The sequence below is a fragment of the Diceros bicornis genome, chromosome 2 (genome assembly GCF_020826845.1).
Source record: "Diceros bicornis minor isolate mBicDic1 chromosome 2, mDicBic1.mat.cur, whole genome shotgun sequence".
Lineage (NCBI taxonomy): Eukaryota > Metazoa > Chordata > Mammalia > Perissodactyla > Rhinocerotidae > Diceros > Diceros bicornis.
In genome coordinates this window covers 77,620,563-77,638,630 of record NC_080741.1, presented here as the reverse complement: position 1 = coordinate 77,638,630, position 18,068 = coordinate 77,620,563, and positions in this window count along the sequence as shown.

Below are 18,068 nucleotides of genomic sequence, written 5' to 3'. Positions count from 1 at the left end.
GCTTTGAACACAGTTAGGATATTATACCTGCCTTGTACATTTACAATTTTATTGCTGATATACATTCTCCATGCTAATCCACAGAAGCGTTATTACCACTGTATTTTATAAATAATGCTCTTATTTGTGGCAATGTTGAATTGAAATGTAAGAACTTGGAAAATACTTTAATTTTTAGAATTTTTCCTTCTTAAATGCTGCTTATGGTGCTTTATAAAGATCTCGATTACATTTTATTTTGGCATTCACTACACACAAACATGGAAAAGTTCAAGAAAGCCAATTAGATATTCTCTGTTATATTTAGAGTGCTTGTAGCTATAGTGTGCATGCTGTATCAACATTTTGGTCATGTAAGTCATGAAGGTTTATGCTTTCATTTACAAATATACATAGTGAGCACCTACCATGAGCAAGTAATAATGACTGTTATTGGAAAAGAAGATTTATATTTAAATGGAATTCTAGCTGTCTAGAACGATGAGAAACAGCATAGTGTGCTAGTTAAGAGCACAGAACTCAAGCGTCAGTCTACCTAGTCTCAAATATTAGCTTAATCATTTACAGGTGATATGTGAATTTGCGCATATTATTTAACCTCTCTCTGTCTCAGTTTGCTTATCTGTAAAATGAGGATAATGATTTTATCTACAATGGATGGATTGTTATGGGGAACAAATAAGATAAATTATATGTCTTGCATATAATAAAAGCTATGTTGTTATAGTTTTGTTTCCTTGATGGACTTAAATTTTTGTTGAATCTCTATACAGACCTATCTTACTATCCAGAAGAAATATTGGGAATTGGAGAAATGAATTTAGGGAGTCATGATATTTTAGAGCTGGAAGAAAACTTACTGGTTACTTAACCAAACCCCGTCAATATACAAGTGAGGACACAAAGGCACAGAGATGCAAAGTCGAATAATTATAAGTTTCTAACCATGATTAAACCCCAGTTTTATGACTTCTTGATCAATGTTCATCCAGTAAATACCAATTGTATGTCCATTCATTGACTCTACAAACATTTATTAAACAGCATCCTCTACACCAAGCACTTTGCTAAATGCAGGTGACACTAGGACAAATTGGATAGTTTACTTACCCTCTAAATGTCTACAGTGTAATAGGATGGAACATGTGAATGCAATAGTGTATTATATGTGCTCTGATAAAATATGTATTGATGGCAATAGTAGTATAATGAAGAGAGTAAACAATTCTACCTAGAAATTGTAGGAAGGCTTTACACAAGGTAAGACTCCTGATTATGAATGCTAAGGATTGGAAAACAGGTCTATGTGTCTAAAGCATTAGGTATGAAGAGGAAAGGATTCAGTAGAAGATAAATATAAGAAATACTTAGTGATCAAATGGTGAAAGACCTTGTATTCCATGATGTATAGTTTTGACTGTTTTTCTAGAGTAGTCAGAAGGGAATAAATTAAGTGGAAAAGAAATGACTATTCAGATATATATAGAAGTAATGTTATTTAAAGAAGAAAGAATTGGAGTTCAGATGAAAAGGATTCACTGTGTACAAAGCAAAATCAATGAATAGAGATGGAAATCAGAAACAACCTTCATAAAATTATTTTGTTTCAAGGATTTAAAAAGTCAGGATCTAAAGCCGTCAGGGCAGAACAATAAATGTAAGGTTACTAACAAAAAAAAAAAAGAATGGCTTGTCACTTCTACAACAGTAATGCTACAAAACAAGAAGGTCTACAGAGTGTTAAGTGTGAAAGGTTGTGATCAACAAATACTGTATTTAAACATATTATCATTAAAGTCTGAAGGCAAAACAAAATCTTGGATATATAAAAATGCAAGAAATAAACTAGGTGGCACTCCTGAAAAAAATTACTCAAGGGCGAATTTCAAGTAATCCAACAATGAATCAAAATAAAGAACACACAAATAAAAAAGTAATAGTGAAATAAAGAGAAAAGATTGAAGAAGAGAATTAAAGCAAATGAAATACAAAATTAAGTGCAAATGAGTTCGGTAATTATGGATATGAAATAGATCTTGGAAAACATAATATTTCAATATAATAAGATAATCAAATAAATATATAATATAAACCCTAAATCAGACCAAAAAAACTGGTAGTTCAACAACACTAGAGTAGAGAGTGGGAGGCAGGAGGGAATTCATTCTGACACTAAGATATATAATTGTAACCGTTAGTAGAATGAGTAGAAAATAGATTAATACTATTAAAGGATGACATGACCACCACTGAATAGCTAAAAAAAATTTTAAAGCTGAATTTATTGCTTATTATAGTAGAGAAGAGTGTTGATGATCAGGCACAGTCTCTCCAAGCAGAGCAGACTGCTAATCATACATGGAATTTTTAGAAAACATGGAGTTCAGAGAATGGTGGACTTTCAGAGGTATATATGGGTTGACATCATTAGTAAAAGCATGGTTACTTGGGTGAGATTGCTTTTGATTGCTTGGTACTCAGCAGCATGTATATTGGAGTGATTCTGTTTTTGATGGGCTGACTTTTGGTAGCAAGGAGCTGTCACTGATATGTTGGATTGTAATATGTCATTGATCAATTGAACAGCTTTAAAGCTGATTCTGATGCTACTTGTACCATGAGTTCAAAACAATCCATCTTTTCCTAAGTTTGTGGGAACTTTTTATTTTCAATATCTACCAAGTTATTAAAGGGAAAATAATTAAATTGAAAATCTTAAACATATCAAGTATATAAAACAGAAAACATGAAATAAGATGACAGATCAGATATTTTTGTTACTTGCATTGGTAATGAGGTAAATATTATTATTAAAAGAAAATTATTCTGATCAGTAGGGGATCTCCAATTCTGGAAATGGCAGAGAAGGTTGTGTCATATTATTCCAGTCACCATTAACATGTATAAATTCTGCACAAAATATTAAAATAAACTGCCTAAAGCTACTGATAAGCAGACAAAAACAGGCAGAAACTGTAGAGGACACAATTCTTGAGAGAAAGAATGCTGTATTTAAACAGCTTTTTCCTTAAAAGTATTTTCTAGTTTTCTACCACAGAATGAGATTAGAGTTCAAAGAGAAATGGGCTGAAGAGACAAAAGTCAGAGCTTGGTGCTGTCAGAGTAGCTAGAAATTGGAGGAAACTCCCGGAAAGGAGGAAGCTACAGAGAGGAAATCCCAAACTCTGCATGTAACTCCTTCAAATTCTTGGACGATATTAAAAAATATGTATGTAGAGGTAGGAATAAAGAAACCTAGAAAAAAACAGTAGATAGGAGGCAGAGATTTCCGCAGTTGGTTCTAGGAAGACAGAGTTTCCAAATCAAGTTCCATCAAGTTAGTATAGCCTGTTGAACGCTTTGGAATTTCCCTTAACACCTCAGTAGGGCCATGTCCTACAAATTAGCCCAGGACTAAGAACTATATGCCTTATGAGTAAAAATAAAACCAAAATATACCCATCATGACTAAGCCCAAAACCAAGCCTCTATGATCAAGGTGATCAACCAGTAATTTAACTGCTTGCAAGTGTAAAACTCTATATTTTTCAGAGGTAGATAAATTCAGAGGCTCTAAAATGTATCATTCACAATGCCAATCATACAATAAAAAATTACTACACATACAAAGCATGAGAAAAATATGGCAAGTGATCGGGAGAAAAAGAGCGGTCAATAGAAGCAGATCAACAGATGTTCCAGATGTAGAATTTAGTAACTATGATAAATATGTTTAAAAATTTATAAGAAGAGAGGACAGAATTAATAAAATTATGAGAAACCCCATTAAAGCAATGACACTATCAAAAATCCAAATGAATATTCTAGAATTTTTAAAAAATACACTCTTTGAAAAAAATTATTGGATGGACTTAGAAAATTGGTCACATCAGAAAAGAATCAGTGAACTTGTAGAGAGGTGATTAGAATTTAAACACAGAAAATAAAGATTGAAAGAAAATAAACAGAACCTCAGTGACATGTAGGACAATATCAAACAATCTAACTTATGTGTAATTGGAATCATAGAAGGATAGAAAAAAATGTGCAGAAAAAATATTTGAAGACATAATGGCTGAACATTTTCCAAATTCACTGAAAAATATAAATTTATAGATTTAAGAAGTTCAGCAAACCCCAAGTAGTAGAAATTCAAATGAAAGCACATCAGAAGTAAAATTGCCAAAAACCAAACATGAAGAGAAAGAGTTAAAAGGAGCCAGCGATAAAAACACATATTGCTTTTGTTCATATTGGAACAGGGATAAGAATAATGGTTGACTTTTCATCAGCAAAAGAGAAACAAAAGAGTCCAAAAGATAGTACAACAACTTCTTTAAAGTGCTGACAGAAATTTAAAAAAAAAAAATTCTGTCGACCTAGAATTCTATATGCAGCAAAAATAACCTTCAAGAAAAGGTGAAATGAATATATTATAAGATAAATGAAAACTGGGACAATTTTCACCAGCATTAAAGACATGTTAAATAAAACTTTTCAAGCTGAAAAATTAATGACACGAGTTGGAAAATCATACCTATAGGAAGAAATGAATTACACCAGAAAAAAACACATATACAAATTTAAATGACTAATTATTTCTTATTTTGAAAAAATTATAATAATGTATTCTGAGATTTTGTAAAATGTGGAAATAACATATGTGACAACAATAGCACAAAGGAAGAAGGAGAAATAAATGGAATAATCCTTATATGTGAAGCAGTACAATCTTAATTCATGGTAGTCTGTAATAAGTTAAGGATAAGGTAAGCCGTATACCCCAAAAAAGAAAGGATAGTTTAAAAATCATTTGAAGAAATAGAATAAAATCATTAAAAAATACTCAATTCATCCAAAGAAGGCAAGAAATGAGAAACAAAGAACAAAGGGGACAAACAGAAAAACTTGCTGTTCTTCATAATTGTGTCTAATATAAATGGACAAAACATTCTTATCAAAAGGCAGTGATTGTCAGACTCAATAGAATTATCAGGAACCATCTCAAAGCTATTTATAAGATATGCAATTTAAATATGTAGACACAAAAAAATTGGAAGTAAAAGAATGAAAAGGCATATACCATGAAAACAGTAAGAAAGCTGGTGTGCTTTTATTCATAGCAGACAAAATCAACTTCAGGACAAGAAATATTGTGAAATAAATAGAATTTTTTCATAATGATAAAAAGGGTCAATTCAGCAAGAATGAATAACAATTTTAAAGGTGTGTACAATTCAAAATAGAAATTATTAATGTATTAAGCAAACTGACAAACCTAGGGGGAGACATAAATCCACGATTACATATGAAGGTTTTCACACTTCTCTCTTCATTATTGATAAAAAAAAAGCAGAGAAAAAAATAAAATTAGAAAGCATACAGAAGATTTAAACATTATTACCAAAATAACCTAATTAATATTTATATAAGTCACAGACAGGACAGGACATTTTAAGTTCTTGGGTGTGAGACTTTACAAGATATATGAGGAAGAAAGGGTACTCAGAAGTACAGGGAGTTGGATTAGAAAGGAAAGAAGCGTGAATGAGAAGGCGTGTTCAAGGAACAGCCTTAAATGCACAGTTAATAAAACTGGAGATAAATCTGGAAAAGTAGGTGAAGATCTCTGTAGAATTTGGCATTGGAGAGCCATTGGCAATTTTTAAGGAAGAGTGGGTCATGATCACACCTCTTTTAAGAAAGTATGGAGGAATAATTGAAGGAAGGAGAGCTGGGACCAAAAAAAAAAAACCTTACGATACTCATTCTTTTCAAGTGAACATGAAACATTTACCTAGGTAGACTATTTACAGGGCCATAAAATAAGTCTCAAAAAATTTCTATATGATGAAATTATATAGAGTATGTTCTCTGATAACATATATAAATGAAAAATCAGTAACAACAACAAATATATATATGTGGGGATATATGTATATCCCCAAATATTTGGAAATTAAGCAACACACTTTTGATGTCAATTAGGTCAAAGAAATTATTACAAGGAGTTAGAAAGCAATACATTTTTTAAAAAGACATATGAATTAACCACTAAGGTACTTGACCCCACTTGTCATCAGGTGAGGCAAATTAAAATAGCAATGAGATACAATTCCCCAGCTACTACAATGGCAAAATTAAAAAGATTGACAACAACAAATGTTGTCAAGGATGTGGAGCAGTGCTTCTCAAACTTTGTAGTCTCAGAATTACTTTATACTCTTAAAAATTATTGAAAACCCCTAAAGACCTTTCCATAATGTGGATTTATCTATCGCTATTTACCATATTAGAAACTAAAACAAAAATTTTAAAAACTACATTTATCTATTAATGCATTTAAAATTATAATAATGAATGCAGTAAATGTTAAACAACACATTTTTTGAAAAATTACTGTATTTTCCAAAATAAAAAATATTTGGTGACAAGCATGACAGAGTGTTGCATTTTTGGTAAATCTTTTAACATATGGCTTAATAGAAGCTGTGTTCTCATATTTGTTTCTTCATTAAATCTGTTGTGACAAGTTGTGTTGGCTGATGTAGCTGAAGAAAATCCAGCCTCAAACAGAAATGTAGCTGAAAAAGGAAGGAGTATGTTTAAATGCCTTTTAAGCTAAGGTAGATATTCTTTTATACTATACCAAAACTCAAAAAGTGGTAATACCTTAAATATTAGTTACAATATGGAATATAAAAAACTATATTGTGTGGGATGAATGATGTCCCCCCAAAAGGTATATCCATGTCCTAATCCCTGGAACCTGTGAATACTACTTTCTATGACAAAAGATGTGATTAAGTTAAGGATCTTGAGATAATCCTGGATTATCTAGGTGGACCCTAAATACAATTGCTTGTATCCTTGAAGAGAGGGAAAGAAGAAGATTTGAGAGAAAAGAGGAGGAGTTAATGTGACCATGAAGGTAGAAGATTGGAGAGATGTGGCCACAGACCAAAGAATACCTCGACCACCAGAAGCTGGAAGAGGCAAGAAACAGATTCTATCTTAAAGTCTTCAGAGGGAGCCTTGCCAACACCTTAGTTTTGGATTTCAGCCTCTAAAAGTGTGAAATAACTTTCTGTTGTTTAAAGCCACCAAGTTTTTGGTATTTCATTATAGCAGCCTTAGGAAACTAAAAACACATATCTATAAACTTTTCACATTCTGTTACATTAATATCTATTGTCTATCTTGAACTTTGAATAGATCTTTCACTCAAGCGTGATTTTGTAACATCATACATTATCTAGAAAATATTGGTTTACTAAGTTATGCAGATCTTCTAAATGTTGACACATTTCATTATGTAATACTAAAAGCCCCATTCATTAATATCACCACCAATCTTATCAGGTACATCTTTAAATATAGGAAGCTGGTGCTTGTAACTTTTTTAAAATTCAAATTTTTGCTTAAAAGCTCAACTTTTATCACGAGTAACACATGCAATCAGTTGTTTTCCTTGAAGTGACAGACACACTTAGTTAATTTTTGAAAACTGTCTAACAAATATCCAATCTGAATAATTATAGACTGTCAGTCGTTTTTTTAAGTAAAAATGGTGTTCTATGAAAAAAGCAGCCAACTTCCTTCACGAGTGCTTTTTGTCAAGATAGCCATCGTACTTCAGAATACAACAGTAGTGATTAATGTGTACTTCTTGTTTTGTCACAAAAAATATTAAAATTAAGTGTACTCAAGAGTCACAATTTAGCAAAATTAGCAATTTTTACTTCTTTGTCAAGGACATTCTTATGCAATACTGACAAATTTATTTGTTTTTTGTTGGTTAGTTTTTTGTTTTTTGTTTTTGAACTGTAAGTGCATGGCAGTGAAGAAAACAAAGACTATCTGTACAGTTTGGTGCTACTGCTCTGATTATGCTAAAATGAAGAGCAGACTTATTTTTACCCCCTACCCCCATTGCTTTTCTTCCAACAGTACAAATATCAACATGGTGGAAAAGACAAATAACATCTTAGTATTATTATGAATACTAAGATACCCCTTAAAGGGTCTCAGGGAGCCCTCAGGAGTATACATACTCCACTCCAATCACTGGTGATGCAAAGCATCTGGTTCCATTACAAGTGTGATTAAAAATGGTATAACCACTTTGGGAAATTATGTGGCTGTTTTAAAGCTTTAAGTATGTACCCTATGACTAAGCAATTCCATTCTGAGTAATACACCCAAGAGAATGAGTGCATATGTCCACAAAAAACCTGTTCAAGAATATTCGTAGTAGCCTCTTATTCATAATAACAGAACACTGGAAATAACCTAAATGTCCATCAAAAGGAGAATAGGTTTAAAAATTATGGTATATCTAGACAATGCAATGCTTCTCAAAAATAAATAAGATGAATTACTGTTACAAGCAACAAAATAATTGAATCTTTAAAACACTATTTGGAGTGAAAAAAGCCAGACTACACATGGGTATATTAGGTATGGTTACATTTGTACAAAGGTTGATGACAGGAGAAATTAACCTGTGATTATAAAAATCAGAAGAGTAATTCTTCTGAGAAGTGAGTTGACCAGAAAAGGACATGAGGGGAAGTTTCTGCGATAATGAAAATATGTTCTCTATTCAATGGTGTATTATACATCAAGCAAGGATTCCAATAACAATATGGAAGTGGAGTTCAAGGTAAGCTTTTAAGTAAAAATGCTCTTTGTTAGGAAACATACAATCCACAAGAAGTATAAAACTGTGGTGAGACTTTAAGTGATAACCTGTTATCTAAATATATAAAATAAGTACTTAGTCATACAAGGAGAAAGAATAGTCATAGACTTTTTGAATATAACCTGTCAGCCTTTGATAGGTGAAATAAACAAAAAATGAATATAATTAATATATGTATATATGTAATATTTATAGTTCATATATGTGCATACTGAAAACACATGCCATAGTATATATAAAGTAGAAATAGTAGTAAACCTTTAAACATTTAACTTAGGATTTAAATACATAAAACACACACTTATAAATAGCCAGAAACACAAATTTAACTGGAAAATTTTTACATAGTCTTTGATAGAGCAAGTAAACAAAAAACAAGTCTAAGTAATATAGTCACAGGATATTTTTTATGTATAACTGTATTTCAAATCCTAAATCCTGTATAAGTACTGCTCCTTCTTTTTAAGAGCCAATGGAACATTTAAAATGAGTGCTCATATATCAAGCCATAAAGAAACACCAATAAATCCCTAAAAGTAGAAATAAATCCGGCCACACTCACTGCAATTTACTACTATACAACTACAAACTAATAACAAAAGTTATATCTTAAATTGATTTATTTTAAGATATACATCTTCAAAGCAATTTTCAAAATAAAGAACATGCTCTTGCTCCTGTATATTGCAGTTATTGCACAACACAAAACACGAATTTTGAAAACACCTAAGAACTGAAAGAACTCAATTCAAGAAGGGAAAATAGGCATTTATCATTGGTATTAAAATTATATCTCTTATTTTCTCTAAACTGACTCTCTGCTTTGTCCAAAAGTTGATTTTACTACAGTATCAATGTCAACTTATTTTTTACAGATAAACATAATGAGAGAACCTAGTTAAAACAATTAGACTACCTGATTCTGATGAATCCTCTACCAACTTTTGACTGAAGTACTTTGAAGATGTTGAAAATAATACCCAATTTTTTTAATTCTAAGACAAGAAATCAATTTATTGCCAAGACCTGAAAGTTTTGATTAGATGATCCAAATTCTCATTCCAAAATTTTGATAGGTCTAGGATGGGGGATAAAATTATAATCATTTATGACCCACTGATTCTATGATGGCCTGAGAGTAAGGAAGAAATCCCTTTTACCTTTCTTTATTACCTGGACTGTTTAGTTAAAAAAAAAAGTCTATACCAACAGGCAAACAGGACTTAGTTGTTGTCTCTCTAGTACATAGGCAATGATCTGGAGCGTCTACAAGCGTTCAGTGACTAAACACCAAGAATAAACTGTGCTGGGAGAGGGAATCTGTGAAGGCATTTTGAATACTGGGAAGAGCAACCTTATGAGTAGAGTGCTGGGCAGCCTGCAGGGAGAGTTAGAAAGTCCTCCCCATATAAAAAAATATGTCAGGGAGCCAGACTTGGGGGAGAAGAGGAAGCTCTCATCTCAGTCTAAGGTAGAAGCATTAGAATGGTTAGGAACACTGCACTTAGACAAGTCTTCTATTAGCAAATGCGGACTGGCTTGCTCTCCCATCCTTTTGGATGAGTCAGCAGTAAAAAGGCCAACATCCTGTCTATAAAAACAAAATTCCTCAGTATACAAGAAAAAAAGTGTTACCTGAAAACTCACAGAAGGAAGACCCCTGATAATGATTTACTAAGAAGCGTTAGATAAAACCGGCATCTTCCTTTGGCTGTAGGTAGAAACAGACTCTAAGAAAGAATAGCAGTATGATATTTAGACAAAAGGTTGAGCTGAAATGTAAAATGATAGGGGAAAGTCTTCAGGTGAAGGATCTGTGCAATAGTGGAATTTGAATTGCAGGCTTAACAAAATAAAGTTAGTGTGGAAATAAAGTCCGTGATTTGCAGAACCGTCTTGGAAAGAGCCACCAGACTGCAGAGAGTTAGGACAAAGAAATTAAAAGTATATATTCATTAAAAATAAATGAGAAAGATACTAAATATGTAGGATAGATAATGGTATTAAAAATCTAAGAACTATACTTGTTCCCAAGGTGGAAAAAAAGAACAAGAACATTTGGGAAAAGGCCATTAGTAAATGATATCATTGAAGAAAACCTACATGGGCTGAGGAAGGGCCCTGAATCACAGATTAAGATGATGCCATTTATAAAGAGAATCTCTCCTAAGTAATCAGCAGAAAAATATTTGAATTAGGTTACTTTTGGTTTTGTTTTTGAACTTTTCATTTTGAAAAAAAATTTAAACCTTAAAAATCACAGGAATAATACAATTAGTACCCACACACCCTTCAGTAATTGTTACCTTTCACCACATTTGCTATATGCCTCTCTCTCTCTCTCTCTTTCTCTCTCTCTCTGTCTCCCTCTCTCTTTCTTTCGTTCTCTCTCCCTAAGAACAAGGTCATTCATTAAGTTACATAACTAAAGTGAAATAAATGATTAGATTTATTCTAATAAATTAGAAATTTAACATTGGAATCTTAAATTTAACATTTAACAAGGAAATTTAACATTGGCAATACTAATAATAAAGTCCTTATTCAATTTCACCAGTTGTCCTTTATAGGACTTTTTCACCCATTTATGAACTAATCTAGGGTGATGCATAGCATTGAGTTGTCATGATTCTTTAGCATTTAATCTGGAATAGTCTCTGATTCTTGTTTTGTATTTCATGACATTGACATTTGAAGAGTTCAAGTCAGTTGTTTTGTAGAATGGTCCTCAATTTGCATTTGTCTGATGGAATACTCTGTAAGTCATGCTGTGTTCTTCTCAGTGAATCACATGAAGGAGTGAATGTTATGTTTGTCCCATTACTAGTGATGTTAACTTTGATCTCTTGATTAAAGGTACAATCTGCCAGATTCCTTCACTTTAAACTTACCATTATCCCTTTGTAATTCATGAATAACCTGGCTGTAGATATTTGAGACCATGTAAATATCCTCTTCTTATTTAAAATTCATCCAAAGGTTTTAGCACCTATTGACAAGTCTTGCCTGCAATAATTATTCCTATGTGGCTGCAAAGTGATGATTTGCAATTTTATCATTGCTTCTGCATTTATTAGTTGTCATTCTGCTATAAGACAGGTTGTCATCCCCATTTACTTTATTTATTTACTTATTTATCAGTAGTTTCACAGATCATTTTTCTTTAAAGGGTTATGATATATTACTCATTAATTTTATGGTTCACATTGTCCTATATTATGCCAGTGGGAGCCCATTCAAGCTTCCTCTTTGCTGTTTGACTATCTACTTACACTTTATAAATTTTATGCATGTTCTCATGCCAAAGTTGTAAGATTTTTTTTAATGAGGAGAAGTTTTTAGTCTTGAGGAAATCTAATTTATCATTTTTTTCTTTTATGGTTTTGATTTTTGTGTTCTAAGAAATTTTACCTACATCCAAGTCACAAAGATTTTCTCCTATATTTTTCTCTAACAGCTTTATAGTTTTTGTGTTTATATTTAAGTCTATGATACATCTCAAATTAATATTTGTGTTTAGCGTGAGGTAGGGGTCTAAGTATATTATATTTCCTAAGGATATCCAGTTTTTCCAGCACCATTTGTTGACTATTCTTTCTCCTATTGGATTGTTTTCATGTCTTTGTCAAAAAAAAATCAAATAAATGTATATGTTCATTTCTTAGCTCTCTATTCTATCATTTTAATCCGTTTATTGATCCTTATGCTAGTAACATAATTATTTGATCACCATCTGCTATAGTTAATCTTGAAGTTATGTAGTATAAGTCTTCCAACTTTGTTCAGCTTTCTCAAGTTTGCTTGGATATTCTAGGTCCCTAACATTTCCATAGGAATTTTAGAATCAAGTTTGCTGGGATTTTGATAGGGAGTGCATGGAACATACAGATCAATTTGAGGTAATATTGATTATCTTAACAATATTCAGTCTTCTAAACCATTACCATGAATATATTTCTCCATTTCTTTAGGTCTTTTTAATTCCTTTTAGTAGATTACTAAACTGAGCACTATATGTCTTTTGTTAAACTTGTTTCCCTATGGGTGGCATCTAAACTGTCAATTCATTTCCTTCATCCTTGGCTGAGCTGCTGGCTGCGTGCTCTACACATGCACATTTCAGGGTCCAGCCTGGGATGTCAGTGGAGTTAATAGATAATCTTGGGGGCTCCCCTTTCTAAATATCTCCTTTGCAGAATTATCTTCTGACTTTTGAGGGGAAGTGGTTGCCCTAAACTCTAACCCTCAGTGCTTCTTGCCAGAAAGACTGGGTTTTCTTTTGGAGTTTTAACTGCCTGTGTGATACTACGACTTACCCTCACACTGAAAACTATAACCTCCAGAAACTCATTTTGTGTTCTTTCCTTTTGCCAAGTGTCAGTTCCTCTCTAGAATATCATTGCTTTTGCTCACACCTCAGTGTGTATGCGTAGTTGTTTGTATTTTGTGTAGAGTTCATGGTTAGTGTCTGCAAGAGCATTAATCCTACACAAGCTTACTTGGCCCTACCACTTGAATTTCGTTTTTGAATTATGACCCTATAAACATATAGCAGGGAAATGTAAGAGGTTATCTAACTACAAATGAAAACAAAGTCCAGTGTCCCCAGGCTTCTCTTCTACAAAAAGGAATGCCAGAAAAGAATGGATTTTCCACAGAATTTTCAGAGAATAACACAGAAACCTAAAAATGCATATCCAGTCATGATGTCTCTCCTGGATGGCAACAACATTAAATGTTCTTGGATATGCATGGACTTTGAAATATATCTACCACTGACACATTTAGGAAAAAATTACTAGCATCTTCCTATCAGATTGTGGGGCAAGGATCAGCAGCATCAATGGCTCTGGTTAGAATGCAAAATCTCAGGCCCCATCCCAGACCTAGTGCATCAGAATTTCAATTTTAAAAATAGCTCCAAATACTTCACACACGCTTTAAATTTGATAACACTACCTTAGCCATATGAGATTTTAAGTTCTAGGATGTGAATGTTATTTTTTAAATATTACCATTAATTTGCCCATATTTATAAGTCAACTCAAAATAATCTGAAATGCAAAAATTATACACAAAGATACTCCTTGACACAGTGTTTATCATAAAAATTGAGAAGAATGAATCCAGGATTAGGAGAAATTCTTCTCAATTAGGAGAAATTGAAATTTTACTTATGAAAATTGTGATGATATGGTAAAATATTTATGTCATATTGAAATGTAAAGCAAGGAACAGAAGAGTGTATGCAATAACATCTCAACCCCAAAACAAATAATAATCACATAAAAAATGTTGGTTGACACTGAGTAATGATATTTCCCCCTTGTTTCTTCATATATTTTTGTACTTTCCAAATATTCATGCATTTTGAAATAAGAGAAAATACATTTGAGTAACTGAAGAAATGTTACAATGGAGAATTGCAGACGGTGGATAGTGTGAATATATTTCATTAAGCCATTCACTTCATGCAGATTGTATCATTCTGCTTTAAATGCTACTTTCTTCCTTTCTAGCCCAAGGACATAGTACACAAGTGATTCAATTTTACACAAAATAATCAGTGAGAGCTAGTGACTAAAGCATTCTATGCATTTCTCAATTGCTTTGTGATAAAGAGTGAATTCCACAACCACTCTGTGTGGCATTTCTCATGTTTGGGTAATAATAAAGTTTGGTATGTACAACATAGACACGTTATAAAAATTAATGAGCCTAGGACCCATGAAACTCTTAGAGCCTGAAAATGGAAAAGAACTGTGTGAACAAATGCAGCAAAATTGTGGCGTAAGTCCCAGTGTTGTAGAAATTTTCCTGTTTAAAATTATTTCTAAAGCCTCTCCAAAGCAAGAGTAAGTTTATGCTGTCCCATAGGGAGCATCCAACGGTGTATTCCTTATCCCTGGGAGTTTATAATCTTGGATAGATATTAAGGATTATACTTATAAGGTATGTGGTTTATGCCCAGTTTTCTAATCCTATTTTCTAAATTAACATATTGTTGCTAATTTGTATTGTGCTTGCAAACACAGTCTAAGCCGTTTTCCTCTGCCTTCTACACCCTTCTCCTTTGGAATCATGGACATCAACTACAGCCTACTCCATTGTCAATTGCAATTATTGCTTGCTGCTATTCAAGTACAAAAGATCTTTGTTGTTTCTGGTACCATCAACTCGATTCTGACTCCTAACGACCCTCTGTGCGGCAAACTGGAACCCTGCCCGGTCTTTTTGCACCATCCTCTCACCTTCTGGCACTATATCAGACATTGCTCCACTGCTATTCATGGGGTTTTCATGGCCAATTTTTTCGGAAGTGGGTGGCCAGGTGCTTCTTCCTCATTTGTCTCTGTTTGGAAGCTCTGCTGAAATCTGTCCACCATGGGTGACCCTGCTGGTATTTGAAATACTGGTGGCATAGCTTTCAGCATCACAGCAGCATGCAGTGACAACAGTATGACAACTAACAGATGGGTGGTGTGGTTCCCTGACCAGGAAATGAACCTGGGCTCTGGAGGTGAGAGCACTGAATCTTAACCCCTAGACCACTAGGGCTGGCTACAAAAAATCTAATTGTTATCAACTTGCAGTTCCTATTACTTGGCCATAGCCTTGCCTTAAGGAACCTCACCTCACTGGCAGCTATGAAGCTGGTAGGAAGAGGAGATATTGCAGGACTTTTCTTAATAAAAGTATGAAAGGATGAGTGATTGCCACTGGATCACGCTGTTGCAATATTCCCAAATGTTCAACAGTTCAACTCATTAAATGTTTTCACGATATAAACAAAACCATACAGCTTTTTATCCCAAGAAGCTTTCTAGTCTATTTTATGGATATTAACTATATAGCTGCCAAGCCCATTTCTAAGGGAAGCCGTATTGCTTAGTGTTTAAAAGAACCAGTTTTGGAATCAGACAAACCTGGGTTACATTTAGTACTTCCGTATACTAGCTGTGTAGCATAAGAAAAAGTAGTTAAAACATCTGTGCCTCAGTTTCTTCATTCTCTCCGTTCTCCCCAAATGCCAAATTCTTTCAGGCCCCAGCGACTTTCAATCAGTTGTTCTCTCCAGGACTGTTCCCTCTCATTACACAGATCTCAGCTCAAGTGTTCTCTACTCAGAAAGATCTTCCCCAAGAATTCCCTCCAACCTAGCTTCTCTTCTCATCCCACTCCACCCTCATCATGCTCTGTTCCATTGTCCTCTTCATTTTCTTCAGAGATATCTGAAAATCTTTACTAAGAGTCATGAGACATGTCATTATCTCAAAGTATGTTATGACTTTATCTGTTTATTTTCTGTCTTCACCACTCACTTCTCTTATTAGTGCCATGAAAGTGAGGATGTTGTATATCTTTACTTTGATATCATTGCCCATTCTATTGAATGTTATCAGGGATACAGTAGGTGCTCAGTAAACATTTTGACTGAAGAAATATGTAATGGAATGATAATTGTAACTACTTCATAGTGTTGCTGTATTTTATTAGTTTTTTAAAGTTCTTGTTAAAATACCTGGTACACATTAAGTACTTGCAAAAATGTCAACATCCCACACACACACACATACACACACATATCAAACACTTATGAGAATATTTACATATTTTTTTCTGATTAGTAGACTACATACATGAGGTTTCTAGATACTGAACAATAGAGGACCAGCTTACTATAGCAATTACTCAGATACAACTCTTTTCCCACCAATTCCTGGATAAATCATCTAGACTCTTAACAATGTTTATAGGCTTTTAACCACTTACTATAAAGTTAAGATAGAGAGGAAACACTATATTGTCTTTTCTGGTTATGGGTTGTCATATCTATCCTAAGAAGATGTAAGAAAACTTGGAGATATTCTTCCCAGTTGTGTTTGTGTGTGTGTATGTATGCCATAGACACACTCTTCAAATGTTAAGCCTAATATTTAAAATAAATTAATCTTGTTCTTTTTGAGTTAGAAATGAGAAGTACTAAGCCTGCCCACTGCACACTTTCTCCAATTCTATCCAGTTCTCAAAAATATCCTCAGAATCAAGCACAGTTCATAAATCACTGATTTAATCTAATCCTTCCACTTTGCAGAAGAAGAACTTAAGGCCCTGAAAAGGTTATGACCTGCCAAGGTCACTCATGATTAGTGAATAAGTAAGGATTATACTCACAATACCTAAATGCCACAGTAGGGCTCTTCCCATTATGACTGGATATGAGCCTGTTATTTGTGTGTCTACATGATTTGTGTATTCATTCATTCAGCAATTATTTTTTTTTCCAAACATTTTCATCTTTTATTTTTTTTTAATTTTTTGTTTATTGCAGTAACATTGGTTTATAACATTGTAAAAATTTCAGGTGTACATCATTATACTTCTATTTCTGCATGGATTACATCATGTTCACCACCCAAATACTAATTACAACCCATCACCACACACATGTACCGAATTATCCCTTTCACCCTCCTCCCTCCCCCCTTCCCCTCTGGTAACCACCAATCCAATCTCTGTCCCTATGTGTTTGTTTATTGTTGTTATTATCTACTACTTAATGAAGGAAATCATACGGTATTTGACCTTCTCCCTCTGACTTATTTCACTTTACAGCAATTATTTGTTGAACATTCACTGTGCGCCAGGCGCTCTGCTTGGCTTAGGTACAGAGTGGTGAACAGGCAGCTATAATCCTTCCTCTCAAGGTACTTTCAATCTTTTGGGGAATGAGTCATTAAAAATATAATCAGGGCCGGCCCTGTGGCATAGCGGTTAAGTGCGCGCGCTCTGCTGTTGGCAGCCCGGTTTCAGATCCTGGGCATGCACCGAGGCACCTCTTGTCAGGCCATGCTGTGGCGGCGTCCCATATAAAGTGGAGGAAGATGGGCACAGATGTTAGCCCGGGGCCAGTGTTCCTCAGCAAAAAGAGGAGGATTGGCATAGATGTTAGCTCAGGGCTGATCTTCCTCACAAAAAATATATATATATGTATATAATCACATGAAATAATTTAATTAAATTAATGAGAAGGAAAGCAGCAGGAGATTCCAGGTCAATGTCAATCTGAAGTTAATTTCTGAATCCACCTCCTTCTGACAACCATTAAACAACAAAAAAATAACCATGATCTCCTCCTGTTGGGACCTCTGGGCAACCCCAATGCAGGTGATATGTTGAATTCTGTTGTTCGGAGTGCCAGGGGGGCACTGGGTAGTTTAAAGCCTAAAAAACTTGTTTTTGTTTTGTTGAACAAAAAGGCATACATGTCTCTGTCTCTGCTGATTTATTGACTACTACATATCCAGAAGGTACTTGTGCCTACCAAGGGCAAACAATCCTGCAGTTCCAGTGCTGCAAAGAG